Source organism: Palaemon carinicauda, chromosome 28, assembly GCF_036898095.1.
Source record: "Palaemon carinicauda isolate YSFRI2023 chromosome 28, ASM3689809v2, whole genome shotgun sequence".
NCBI lineage: Eukaryota > Metazoa > Arthropoda > Malacostraca > Decapoda > Palaemonidae > Palaemon > Palaemon carinicauda.
In genome coordinates this window covers 13,097,039-13,110,958 of record NC_090752.1, presented here as the reverse complement: position 1 = coordinate 13,110,958, position 13,920 = coordinate 13,097,039, and the positions used below count along the sequence as shown (strand labels likewise).

Genomic DNA, 13,920 nt, shown 5'->3' with positions numbered 1-13,920 from the left:
TTTTTTTTTTTTTTTTTTTCTGTGACATTTAAGCTCCGTCGATTGCCAGAAATTCGATATCATCCGCCACTGTAAACTTTAATTGAACTATTGCCTAATTTTAAAAATTGCAACCATGATCGTAATCAACTTTTCATATAGCTATGAATTTTAGAGGATAAATGCAAGTGATAGATTAAAGGTAGAAGCTGTTGAGATTTCATGTCTGTGTAGAGACTACGGAAGGAGTTAAATGGTAGGAAACGTGGAGATAACGAAGAGATTTTTGGGGAAAGGCGACTATGGGTAAAAAAAGTAGTTTCTTGCTGTAGTTTGGTTGCACGGAGTTTGAAATACAATGGGTTAAACGTGTTGTAGTAGATATGTTAGAACGTGTGATAGAATCAGAAAAAAAAACAGTTCTTTTAAGTAAAGAAATTAAAGTAAATGACAATAACACATAGGGATGATGGATGAGATTTGAGTGGCCCAGTGTATACAAGGGAAATTGGCAAATAGCTGATTACCCTTTTGAGTAGGCTACACGGTTAAAAGACCGTAACAGTAATCGGAAATTCTACGTAAATTTTTACTGTTCTCAGCCGTATTTCAGTAAAATACAGGCAACCGTAATTTCACCATACTTTGTTCGTATATTTTACGGATTGGTGACCGTAATATCACTCCTTTACGTCAAAATGACCGTTTTTAAAACGGTAAAAATCCTGGAATAAATGTTGCCGGGCATTTACCGTTTTTAAAGCAAATTTTTTAACAGGGTATATTTATGAAACGACTGGTGTTGAGGGAGCTTTCAAAATCTCTGTATATCTGAAGTTGTAATTAACTATTACCTTCACGAATGAATACCTGTCAATGCCAAACGAGTGGTCTTCTATGGTGAATTAACATCAATTGTTTCACAAATAGCAGATTCTATTATCTTTACCCCATTTCGTTTATCACCTCAAAGAACAAAGATAATCTCTTCCAAGCGATAAGATGTCAGAATTCAAAGGTAGATAAGGAAATGGGTTTTGTAAACACTGAATGGTCTTTTTGGTCTATGATCTTTAGTTTTCGTAACTGTGTGTATATATATATATATATATATATATATATATATATATATATATATATATGTGTGTGTGTGTGTGTGTGTGTGTGTGTGTGTGTGTGTGTGTGTGTGTGTGTGTGTGTGTGTGTGTGTGTGTGTGTGTTCAGATTTTCCAAATAGTTCGTCGTTGATCTGTTTTTCGTAAGACATGAATATGAATCCACGATAGACTTCTCATAAATCTTTGATTTGCTATGAAAGATTAGTAAGTGATAATGAATTTCTCTAAATGTATGTGTGAGTAAGTAACCCCCATATGATTGCCGCCTCCTCATGTGAATTAATCAAATTGTTTGAAAGATATGATAGAGTTTTATCACAGTGCAAAGATTGTGTAACGTTAAATCACCGTTTGCGATAAGAGAAACTTTATAGTTCTTAGACATGACAAAATTGTCACCAACTTTTAAGTATCACCACCCAGTTTTTGGCGTAACAGAAATTATAATCAGGAATTTCAGAATATACAGTAGTATTCTAAGGTAATACCATGCATATTTGTTTTTGTTGATTACTTATTTATTTAATTATACTTTGATTTGTAGTTACATATGTTTATATAAATTTTCGTAGGTCATTTGATTTTAAAGGTAGGCTATAGGTTTGAGCAGTATAATATATATATATATATATATATAGAGAGAGAGAGAGAGAGAGAGAGAGAGAGAGAGAGAGAGAGAGAGAGAGAGAGAGAGAGAGAGAGAGAGAGAGAGAGAGAGAGAGATGCTTACAGTAGTTGCGTTCATGCATTCAGAAACGCAACCACGAACATCAATAATCAACGGCAAAGCATGCGACGTATAGAGTCCTTTCAATGACGTCACTGGGAATAGCCGGCGGCCATGCTAGAGGACATACAAAACGAAAACATGGCAGCTGCTACAGCGAATATGGACAATGAGAGCGACTTTGTCAAACAATTGTCGGGTGATGATAACCGCTTTTACAAGCAGAAACTCGATCTAATTGATGGCCTAGATCCATACCAGATGCAGAATTCATTCAGTCAAAATATTGAGGATTTTCCCAGTATTTCATACATTGATATGGTGAACTACTTGGTACTGTCGGCCAACCCAGAACATGAGTGGGCATACATTTCCATTGAATAATCTGCTTCCCGAATTCATTGTTTTTCCCTTTAATGCTTTTAAGTCCAAAATTAGATAAACACTGGGCCAATGAAGAGAGTGTTTATAATTATAAAGCTAATATTGATCATTTAGCCTAACCTTGTGTATTATAATTTCTGATTGTCAAAATGTATGTAAAAGTTTTGCATTATAATGTCAAATCTTTATCAGTTCATGCCTAAACATTGTGTTTGTGTTTGGTTACAAATGCTATAATTTCTTATATACATATAAACACATGATGGACAAACTCTATTGTAATGCTCTTGGATGATCGTTTTGCCTCCTTGCAATTAAATGCGCAAGTTTAATTATTTTTTCAATGTTTCATATATAAGCTGAAGATCCCTTCGGGTTAAACCAGCTTTCAGATATTACTAGTATTTATAATCAATGTTTATTCATCACATAGGCCTGTATGTCTGCACAATTTAATACACAAATTAAAATAAATATAAATATACACTTAATTATATATAGGCATGAGCACCTTAACGAAATAGAGACCTAGGTAAGTAGCCTTTGTTAATATAGCCAATATGGGCGCTTTTAATTTTTGTTTTGAAAATCTGAGATGCCCCTTTGATGTTTAAAAATTGAGATGCCCCCTCCCCCACACACACTACACACTGAACTGACGATGATACTTTTGAAGTCACCTATGCGATCGGATATAGCATGTTTACACAGGAATAATGATACTTTTAGGGCCTAGCCGAGACTGACCTGATATGAAATGATCAGAACAAATACGTGCGTAGGGTAGTGAGGATTCACGTAGATCAGCCCGTGATACTCTGGTCAACCACAAGTCACGTCTGCACTTGGATAATTCCTCTGTATCTTTGTCCTGATTCTGAATAACTGCCGGTATGCGGTAGAAACTCTTGTCATCTCTTCGTCCTTGATTCCCACAGCCAGCAATAGCGCAAAAACTGGGCATTGTGTGAATTTGAATGTGATGAAATGGCTAAATATTCAACAGTTCAACCATAGCTATTCACTGAACGCATCTTTGTTTGTCCTCCAAGATGGCGGACCGGAAGTTTGATGACGTGTATTGAAAGGACTCTATAGGTACTACGGCCTAAAGTCTATAGGATCCACCATTGCCATATACTACAGGATACAAGAAAGGTCATTCACCATTGACAACAACGTTCTGTAATCGCATACAACGAGGGATTTCCTGTGCAAGGATTTCTTTACCATAGAGAGAGGTACTCGAAGTTTCACCTTTCATATTAAAATTCGTTTGTTCTAGTTGACGAAGTGCTAAGGGACAATTATCAAGCAACGTAAAACCTTTATAAAACACCCGGTGTTAAGAATTGCTCTAATATATTTATAAGATTAGCGGAATTTTACATGTAAAGAAATACGGAATTGAGCTGTCAGAAAAGCCTTAAATGGCGAGGTTATTATCGAAAATATGACAAAGAAATGGGTGGTTTGTTGTTTAATAGGTTTGTAAGGACAGTGAGACAAGCGTCACCAAGAACAATTGATACTTTATTCAAATGTGCATGGGAGTATATTACAAGGTGCGGACGGAAAGGTAGGATGGCGCTGGCGCCAAAACAGATTGAACTGCCCGCCAAAATATATGTTTTCTTACACTTACAAATATACGAATTATGAGTTAACAGAAACATGTAATGAAATGATACATATGTCAAAATGTAGCTCTGATAGAGCGGAATACATATACATGGGAAACCACGGTGTGGCGAAAGGAGAATTCAAATAAATAAACAGATTGTTAATTTTCTGGACAACGAAGGGAGCGGTGTCCTTACAAGTACTCCCCCCCCCCCCCCGAAGACATCAGGCGGCGTAGAGGGCTGATGATCAATCTTTGTATCTTTTCGGGCGTCGGAGGGTTCCTCTTGTTTTTGAACGGAGGGGCGCGCCGGTGGTCGGCGTAAGGATCTCTTCCTCTTGTCGTCGTTTGATGATTTTTCTTTCGTTGGGCGCCTTGTTTTGAGGTGGAACTCTGGATCTGCCTGGTCCGGCAGAGGCGGTGTCGCTTCTTTCGAGAAACGCTGGTTTCACGTGGTCTATTGAGAGCCAGTCCTCTTGGCCATGGACGTCGAGAAGGAAGGCTTTCGTTGTCTTCTTAATTACCCGGTAGGGGCCTCGATAAGGTCTAGTTAGTGGTTGTCGATGAGCGTCGACACGGAAGAAAACGTACCCGCAGTCATCCAGGTTTTTTGGCTTGAAGTGCTTGGTTCTGTCCCGGTAAGTTTTGAGACATGGCCTGAACTTCCTGGCGATGTCCCTTAGGTGATCCAGCTGCGTGTCGTCGGTTGATGAGGGAAAGAATTCACCAGGAACTGCGAGCGCCTCCCCGTAAACCTTTTCGGCGGGCGAAGGTTCGCCGTCTGCGCGAGGGGCGGTGCGAAGGTTCCCCGTCTGCGCGAGGGGCGGTGCGAAGGCCGAGGAGTACCCAAGGAAGTCGTGATTTCCAGTCCCGGTCGGTGCAGCTCGCCATCAGGGACGCCTTGAGAGCGCGGTGAGTTCTTTCGACCATGCCGTTTGCCGCGGGGTTGTATGCCATGGTGCTGTGGAGCGTCGTCCCCATCAGGTTCGCCAAAGCGAGCCATATTTCTGAGAGGAAAGCGGGGCCTCTGTCTGTCGTGATGTCGTCAGGAACGCCAAACCTGCTCACCCAGCTTGACAGGAGGGCTTCGGCGCATGCTTGAGTCGTAGCTTCGGTCATCGGCGATGCCTCCAACCACCTCGTGGAGCGATCGATGATCGTAAGCAGGTAGCGAGTAGATCCAGAAGGGGGCACTGGTCCCACAACGTCGATGTGTATGTGACCGAAACGTCTTTTTGGCTGGGGAAAATCGCCTACCCCCGATTCGGTGTGACGGCTGACTTTTCTTGACTGGCAGTTGATGCATGACTTCGCCCATTCCCGGGCGTCCTTTTTTATCCCTGGCCAGACGAACTTTTCGGACAGAAGGCGAGCGGTGGTGTGTCCTGAGGGGTGTGAAAGTCCATGGATGATATCGAATATTTTCCTTCTGCAGGAGGCTGGTATCCAGGGACGTGGGCTGGTGTCGCAAAGAATAGTTACTCCTGCTGGTCCGAGGGGAGTCGCACTTATCTTGAGCGCGGATGGCCCCGTCAGGTGATCCTGTGCTTCTCGGTCGGTGCGTTGTTCGGTTGCGAGATTGGCGTACTCGATTCCCAGGCGGATTGCGTCAATTTCAATCCTTGAAAGGGCGTCCGTGACTGGGTTTTTCTTTCCTGGGACGTAACGTATGGTGCACCCGAATTCGGCGATTGATGCAAGATGACGTTGTTGTCGGGAGGACCATGCGTCTGTCGATTTCGTGATAGTCCGTCGCGATCGTGAAGGGAGTGCCCTCCAAGATGTGCCTGAAGTGGCGGACGTCGAGGTAGACGGCGAGGAGTTCCCTATCGAAGGTGCTGTATCTTGTTTCGGCGGGTTTCAATTTCTTGCTGAAGAATGCCAGCGGTCGAGGAGAACCATCGACGAGTTGCTCCAGCACAGCCCCACAGGCGACGTTGCTGGCGTCGGTCGTTAGTCGCAGGGGCTCGTTGTCGTCGAAATGAGCCAGGGTAGTGGCATTCGCGAGGGCATCCTTCGTCTGGGCGAATGCCTGTTGCTGGGGCAAACCCCACTCGAGTTTTTTTGCTTTTCCTTTCAGGACGTTGTCGAGGGGTGACAGGGTTTGTGCGATGTTGGGGATGAAGCGCCTGTAGTAATTGACCATTCCCAGGAACTCCTGAAGTTGACGGATGGTCGTAGGTATCGGGAACTTTCTGTTGGCGTCAACCTTGGTTGTCATGGGTTTTACCCCGCATGAGGATACGTGGTGACCAAGGAAATCCACTCCTTCCGCACCGAACGTGCATTTGTCGAAACGTACAACCAGGCCGTTCTCCTGTAGGCGTTTGAGGACGGTGCGGACGCGCCTCCGGTGTTCCTCCTTGGTTTTCGAGAATATCAAGATGCCGTCGACGTAGCAGACGCAGAAAGGTAGGTCACCCAGAATGGTATCCATTAGTCGTTGGAAGTTAGCCCCGGCGTTGCGTAGACCGAAGGTTGAGTATGCGAAGGTGTAGGATCCAAACGGCATTACAATGGCAGTTTTCGGGATGTCTTCCGGAAATACGGGGACCTGGAAATAAGACTTGAGGAGGTCCATCTTGGTAAAATACTTTGCGCCGTGCAACGCGTTCGTTAGGTCCTGCATGTTGGGCAGCGGGTAGTGATCGGGCGTTGTGATGAGGTTGAGGCGCCTGTAGTCGCCACAAGGTCTCCAGGACCCGTCCGGCTTTTTTACCATGTGTAGGGGTGATGCCCAGGGGCTCGATGCTTTCTTACAGATACCCATGCGTTCCACGTCCTCGAAGGCACGTTTGGCATTCTTCAGTTTCTGGGGCGGGAGGCGGCGGAATTTGGCGTGAGTGGGAGGTCCTGTCGTTGTGATGTGGTGGTAGATTCCATGCTTGGACGGGGAACCTGGCGAGTGTCGGAGCTCGGGCTTGAAAACCTTGGGAAATTCTTGTAGGAGGTCGGCGTAGGGGTGCGTCGTTACGGCGGATACGGACATTGTTGCAGGGCCGTATTCTAGGGCGCGGGACTGGCAGGTTCCCGTGTCGATGAGACGTTTGTTAGCGACATCGACGAGGAGTCCGTAGTGGGCGAGGAAATCCGCACCGAGGAGGGGGCGATTGACGTCAGCGATAGCGAAGGGCCAAGAATACGAACGGCCCATGATAGATATCTTGAGGGTCTTGATCCCATAGCACCGTATGGGAGATCCGTTGGCGGCGATGAGTGAGGGAGCGTTTTTGTCGGGACCACGGTCTTGGTCGGACTTGGAAGGTGAGAACGTTGACTTCATTGCGCCGGTGTCTACCATGAGTCTACGGTTGGAAATGGTATCGATGATATAGAAACCATTCTTGTTTTGGTTAACTGCGGCTGCGATGGTGGCAGGTGGATGCTTCTGGCATCATCTTCTAGGGAAACTGCATGGTGCTCTACATTTCTTGGCGTCGCTGCCGAACTGTTGGTGGTAGAAGCACCATGCTGGGTTAGTCCTAGGGTTCGGTCGTGTTGGTTGCGGTGGTTTCTTTCTTGATAGAACATTGATCTCGTCGTCCTCAGGGGCCATTGCCGAGGAGTCTATGGAAGAGCAGCTGCTGAAGGAGGAGAACGAAGGCGGTGTTGACGATGATGCTCCGAGGCGAGATGCTTTGGAGGCCTCGTGGAGCTTCTGAGCCTTCGACAGAAGTTCGTTCATCGGGAGCGTGTCGGCGTCTGTCAATTGGGCCCTTACGTCCTGTGGTAGGCGTCGAAGAAAGATCTCGCGAGATAAGCTAATCTCACGTCGTCGGCCGTTGCTGTCTGTTTCGGGGAGCATAAGCAGGCCGGATAACTCGTCCCACGCCTCAATAGGAGAGGTGTCACCCATGGGCTTGCCGGCGAGGTCCAGGACTTTCTGTGCCCTTGCTGAGACGGAGAGGGAGTAGATACCGATGAGTTTCGTTCTCAGGTCGTCGTATGAAACTTGGCCGGCCTGGGCGTCGAGCCATGGGGAAATCTTGTCGAATACCTCTTCAGGTATGGAGGTGAGAACGATGTCAGCCTTGGCACAGGAGTCGCTGAGTCTAGCGACGCGGAAGAGTACGTCTGCTCTCAGGAACCAGGAAGCGGTGTTGTGTTGAGAAAAGGGCAGCAGTTTGACTTTGGGCGTGGAGGCGAGGCCGTTGGGTGCGATGGGCGTGTTGCTTCCTGCATCGTGGCCAGACGACGAGTCGGCGAAGAGGTGGGAAGTTGATATGTCGGTTAAGCTCATCCTACTGCCTTACATGCACCGAAGTGTGGGAGAACCAAAGGCAGGCTCACGCCTAAGGTAACGGAGTATAGAGAAGGTAGCACGGCCGTAATAAGTCCGTTAATGGCAAAGCCAAAACCGCTGATGCTACTTTCAACTCCGGGGTCACCAGTTGTAAGGACAGTGAGACAAGCGTCACCAAGATCAACTGATACTTTATTCAAATGTGCATGGGAGTATATTACAAGGTGCGGACGGAAAGGTAGGATGGCGCTGGCGCCAAAACAGATATATGTGTTTTCTTACACTTACAAATATACGAATTATGAGTTAACAGAAACATGTAATGAAATTATACATATGTCAAAATGTAACTCTGATAGAGCGGAATACATATACATGGGAAACCACGGTGTGGCGAAAGGAGAATTCAAATAAATAAACAGTTTGTTAATTTTCTGGACGACGAAGGGAGCGGTGTCCTTACAGGTTGACCACTTTTAGGATAGTTTATAACACTTACAGAATAGGCGTTTTGAGGGTTAGTTTATAATCAGTAATTCTTTATATGAAAACTTTTACTATAATGGAAAAGGAATTAACTAAAAAAAAAAATCGTTAGCTGAATGCGTATCCTTGATGTATTTCATTTATTAAACATGATCTGGTTCACAAACTGTCGTTAAATTTGTTATGTTCAATCATTCCTAGCAAAAAAAAAAAAAAAAAAAAATATTTTAGTGTTTTGTGCATTACGTCACAAGTTGTGTTTTAGTAGGTCTAGACATTCAGTAATATTTAGTAACCACATAATTAATATTTTTCTACGCATTACATGGCTCTAATAGTCATCGAAAACTTATACAGTATAACGCTTATATAAACGTTATAGTTGTCCTAATTTCTATTTCTAGATACAAAGAATAGATAATTTTCTTAGATACGTAGAATTGATAATTTTCTTAATTACAATGAATTGATGATTTTCTTAAATGCAGAGAATTGATAATTTTCTTATATACAAAGAATGGACAATTTTCTAATATACAAAGAATGGACAATTTTCTTATTAATGGGAGTTATTTTTGGTAACACTGCGTTAGGACATCCATTATCCTAAGGGTTAACAACTGGTCACTGGGTCCTCTTACATGCCTCAATTGAGTAGTTGTCCTTGAATTATGACTCCCGAGTTCCAAATTCTCTCGCAGATTACGGACGTAAGCTATACGCAGAGGACCCACCAAATTTAACCACTGGATATCTAAGTAATTCTGCAAGGTTTGTCTTTCAAATGTTTGTTGGGATTATATCAATGCGAGTTTATTAAAAGGCAAGTTCTTGTTTTACTGAATATTGAAGCTTACACCCAGTTGTCATGTTGTTTAGATTGATAGTTTATATGTGAAGAGAATGTTTATTGTTTTTAGTGATTATTGCAGTGTTGATCACTGGTTACATTTACAGGTCTGTTTACTCATATTTAAGTTCAATGATAATGCAGTTCAATTTAGACCTAAGGGCTTAATTGTAGAATTGCTATCGGTAGATTGTTATTAGAAAGTGACAATTGACAAATTTTTCATTCTAACATATCTTGGCTTAGGGTAGCCTATGTCATAAAAACAGGCTCGGAGGTAGGTTACTTACGCCTACCTTAGGCTGTAACCTTTCGCCTACCTAAGGCTGTAACCTTTCGCCTACCTAAGGCTGTAACCGTGAAAAAAACTATCCTTGGCAGGGTAATATGTTAATTTCATATTGTAAGTTTCATCTAACTTATGCTAAGATGATCTGAAATCCATGACTGGCAAAGGCTAATGCTGCACCATCATTTATACAATGCGTAGCTCACTGCCCGACTTTAGCACGATGGATCATATAACTAGAAAGAGTGTGTGCTGTATTGATGTGATTGTAGGATTTTATGGACTAATTATTGTTATATATTAAGCCTAAATTATATGCTAAACCCGATATGTTTATGGGTATGAATTGTAGTTACCTTAAGTAACCCAACTTCCTGTGTTATGATAGTGAAATGTGAGTTACAATTAGAAATTACCATTATACATTAGTTTACATGTATTATGCTTCTCCCTTGTTTAGGTTAGGTCAGATCAAGAACTATTTCTATTTATAATATTAAAAGGGTAGGGTTGCTGTTAGTGGGCCTATCATTCTTGTTTGGTGTAAATAGTTTAAGTATGCCATTTTAAAATATAAAATTTACCAAAACTCCATTATTTAAGTTAGAATAGACAATTTTTTACTGCTACGGTCAGCATATACAGCTTGTGGGTCTAGCAAGGTTGCTAAGTAGTGGCCATACCGACTTTTTTTCCTTGGAAACATTGACCATGTGGTATACGTTGCCATTTTAACAGTTTTATTAGAAACTACAAATTTATTTCTATTTTACAATATTGACTCTTAGAGTTAGACCCAGAGATTTATGAGATTTATAGTCAATTTCCAATTAACTTGTCTAACGCAAGGCTACATTCTGTACCCTGTGTTAGGGTAGGAAAAGTAGGAATAACATACAGTATAGTACAGTAGTACAAACTTTATGTGAAGGCCAAACCAGTGAATTAGCTGTCTGTCATAAGGTCAGAATTTATTTGTCACTTTTTACAGACCAGTACAATAATATATAAAAATTAAATCTCACATAAGAGTATTGTGTTTGATCTACTGTATTGTTCCTCAGTATTGAGAATTGAGTAAAACTGACCTATCCTTTGGATTTATCTCAATTTAAATGTATAAAGTTTATTCTTAGTTAAACAAATTATAGTAGTTTTAATAGGCCCTTATAATTAGAGGGACCAAGAGTAAATGATAGATACAATGTAGTTACTAATAGACCCATATTATTGGAGGGACAAGGGAAAATGATAGAAACGAGGCACAGTACATTACTTACTTTACTTGAAGGGCTGCTTTCTGGTCCTATATAGCAGGGAAACCATACTCTCTACAGGACCTTCAGTCATTTTATCATGTTTATTCCAAGGCATTCATCATTTCACACCACATACTGCTCGTTTAGTGTGAAATTTACAGAGTTGAAGCACTTAGAGAACAAGAAAGTCTTCAGTTTCCTCTTGAAAGCCTTAATATCTTCAGCCTTTAGGATGTCTAGTGGGAGCTTATTGTAAAGTCTTGGGGTCAAAAGTCTCTAGAGCCTACTGTAGACATATATCTAGGTTCTAATAGTTTTAAACCATCTGTAACTGTTCTCATGTGAGCATGATTTGTTGGCTGCTCAATATGTAGCAATTCTTTTAGATACTTTGGATGTCCAGTTCTGATAACTTGATGGGTTATTATACATATTTTCAACTCAATTCTTGCTTTAATAGGCAGCCTGTGTAAATCAATTAATGTAGGAGTGATCCTTTTTTGGGGTGGGACTCCTTTTATTAGTCTTGCTCCTCTGTTTATTATGTTTAGTAATTTCGGTTTATATATATTTTAATTTCGAGCCAAATACATGAACCATATATTTTTCCTACCCGCTATCTTGAGTTTTATGCATTTCTGACCAGGATTATTGGGACAAATTACCCGTTCATGAGTTTTTGGACCCCCTTATTTAAAGATAATTATTTTATATATAAACTATAAAAGCTTCAAAATAAGAAGAAGATAAATAAGATAGAATACTGTGCCTGAGTGTACCCTCAAGCAAGAGAGCTCTACCCCAAGACAGTGGAAGGTCATGGTACAGAGGCTATGGCACTACCCAAGACTAGGGAGCATTGGTTTGATTTTGGAGTGTCCTTCTACCAGAAGAGTTGCTTCCCATAGCTAACTAGCGGGACACTCAGTAGAGCGCAGACGTCCTCTGCGGCAGATTATTTCTTGATGTAGACTTAGACCGTAACATGTATTAATTGGCGTGGATTTTCATACACTCAAACACGAACCAAGTTTGAAGTCGATGTGACAACGATGTCCAAACTTATGGCTGATTACATGAATTGGACATTTTGCGTGATCGTGACCTTGACCTTCCAAAATTTAATAGTTATGTGCTTTTTACATAACTTAATCCCTGCAAGTTTCATTACAGTTAAAATTGTGGCCAGGAAGCTGTTCACACACACAAACAAGGGCAAAAATATAACCTTCCAACTTTGTTGGCGGAGATAAAAAGTCGGTTCTACCCTTACGAAGAGGATAGTAGCCAATGAACAATTACCGTGCAGTAGTTAACCCCTTGAGCAAAGAAGAATTGTTTGGTAATCTTAAGTGTTATTAGGTGTATGAGGACATAGAGTGTAAAAAGAATATGCCAGACTGTTCGGTGTATGTGTAGGCAAAGGAAAAAATACCCATAACCAGAGAGAGGAATCCAATGTAGTACTGTCTGGCCAGTCAAAGGACCCAATAACTCTCTAGTGGTAGTATCTCATTGGGTGGCTGGTGCCCTGGCCAACCTACGTTCTTCCTCTGTAGGATGTCTCTTATTAAAGGACGTGGATTTGTATTCGTGTAATAACAAATTACAAATTTTAAAGGTGATTTGTATTTTATCCCAACTCTACAATCCTGAGCCCTTTAAGTATCAGTGCCCATCTCGTCCACCCCACATGTCTTAGATTATTGTCAATGTGACGGCTGCTCCACCCTCCAGCAACTATAAGTACTGTACTGTAAATTGTTAAAAGTTTGAAATCCCATTCCAGCTTCACTAAAGTCATACTGTACGTCTATTAAAGGACTTGAGTTAGGAAAATGTATAAGTAACTTGTAAAATTTGTGGTATTCTGTAAGTGAGAAATTCGGGAAGGAAACAGTCTAGCTAAATACCGTATAGTATTAGAATTGGATCCTTTGCATACCCCACTATTATCTTTGATAAAAAATTGTCACTATTATGAATAGAGGCTTGACAGATCCTATAACATTAGCTTGAAGAACCATAGATAATGTATCTCTAGTTGGTCCCACACTAACCAACCTTCTGTTGTTTACATAGGATACAGTACATTTTTCGGCGAAGCTGGACGGTAGCCAATAGACTGAAAAAGTGCAAGGTGGCAACCCTACCTTCCCACCGTTGTGGGTCGGTAGGAGATGGTTGGGTCGTACCCCAGCCACCTATCTCTACTCGCAGCTCACAGAGCTGCCTCACTTTCTTCTTTTGGCTGGTTGAGATCGGACGTGTCCGTTCTCCAACTCTTCCCAAGGCTTAATCATTAGTTGTACAACCATTGCTTTATGCGCTTCCTTTCTCCAGGTGTGAGCGTGCTCTGTCTTCTGACGTTCCCATGCGAACCTATCCGGGTCGGGAAGCTCGCCCTGGGTGGTCACAGACCCCATCTGCTGGGTCCTGCCTGCTGGGGGGTGTCGCTGCGAGCAGGCTTCACCCTGCGATGAGTGTCGGGAGTGGCTTGCCTCCCAGTGGGAGAAGTTCGGGCGGTGCAGGAAGAGGAAAGCCAAGCGAGATCTTTCTCCCCCAGGGTCCAACTCCGCAGGGAAAGGAGCTTCTTCCCGCACCCCTGGATCGCTTCCCAAAACCCTCCTCGCCCGATTTTCTCTATGAGAGTTGGTCGAGTAGGAGCACAGTCCGACTTACTCCTTTCCTACCTAGGGGTACTGGCCGGGTTAATGCTTCCCCTAGTGAAGGATCTTCATCTCCAGTCGCTGGGGGAACCTTTTTCCCTTGCAGATGTGCTGCAGGCCTGGCCGTCCTTGGAGGTTTCTGCTCCCCCTTGGAAGGAAACTCTTCTGCAATTCCTTCAGTATGGCATGAGGAGAGAACGACATTTTTTGTCCTGGATCTGTGTGAAGTCCACCTTTCACCCTCTTCTGGCCCTTCAGCGCGCGGACGTGATTGCTCTTGTTCACCCCTACA

The 13,920-nt window shown here is 42.7% G+C and overlaps 2 protein-coding genes across 2 annotated transcripts in view; both read left to right on the top strand.

Annotated features, from left to right (window-relative positions):
- Positions 1-13,920, top strand: part of LOC137621408 (protein tincar-like) — a 414,290-nt gene that overhangs the window by 175,848 nt on the left and 224,522 nt on the right.
- The window catches only part of LOC137621465 (5-hydroxymethyl-dUMP N-hydrolase-like), an 83,369-nt gene continuing 78,623 nt past the window's right edge, over positions 9,175-13,920 (top strand). Inside the window, 1 exon segment of the mRNA XM_068351794.1 lies at positions 9,175-9,332. The gene's annotated coding sequence lies outside the window, so the exon portion shown is untranslated.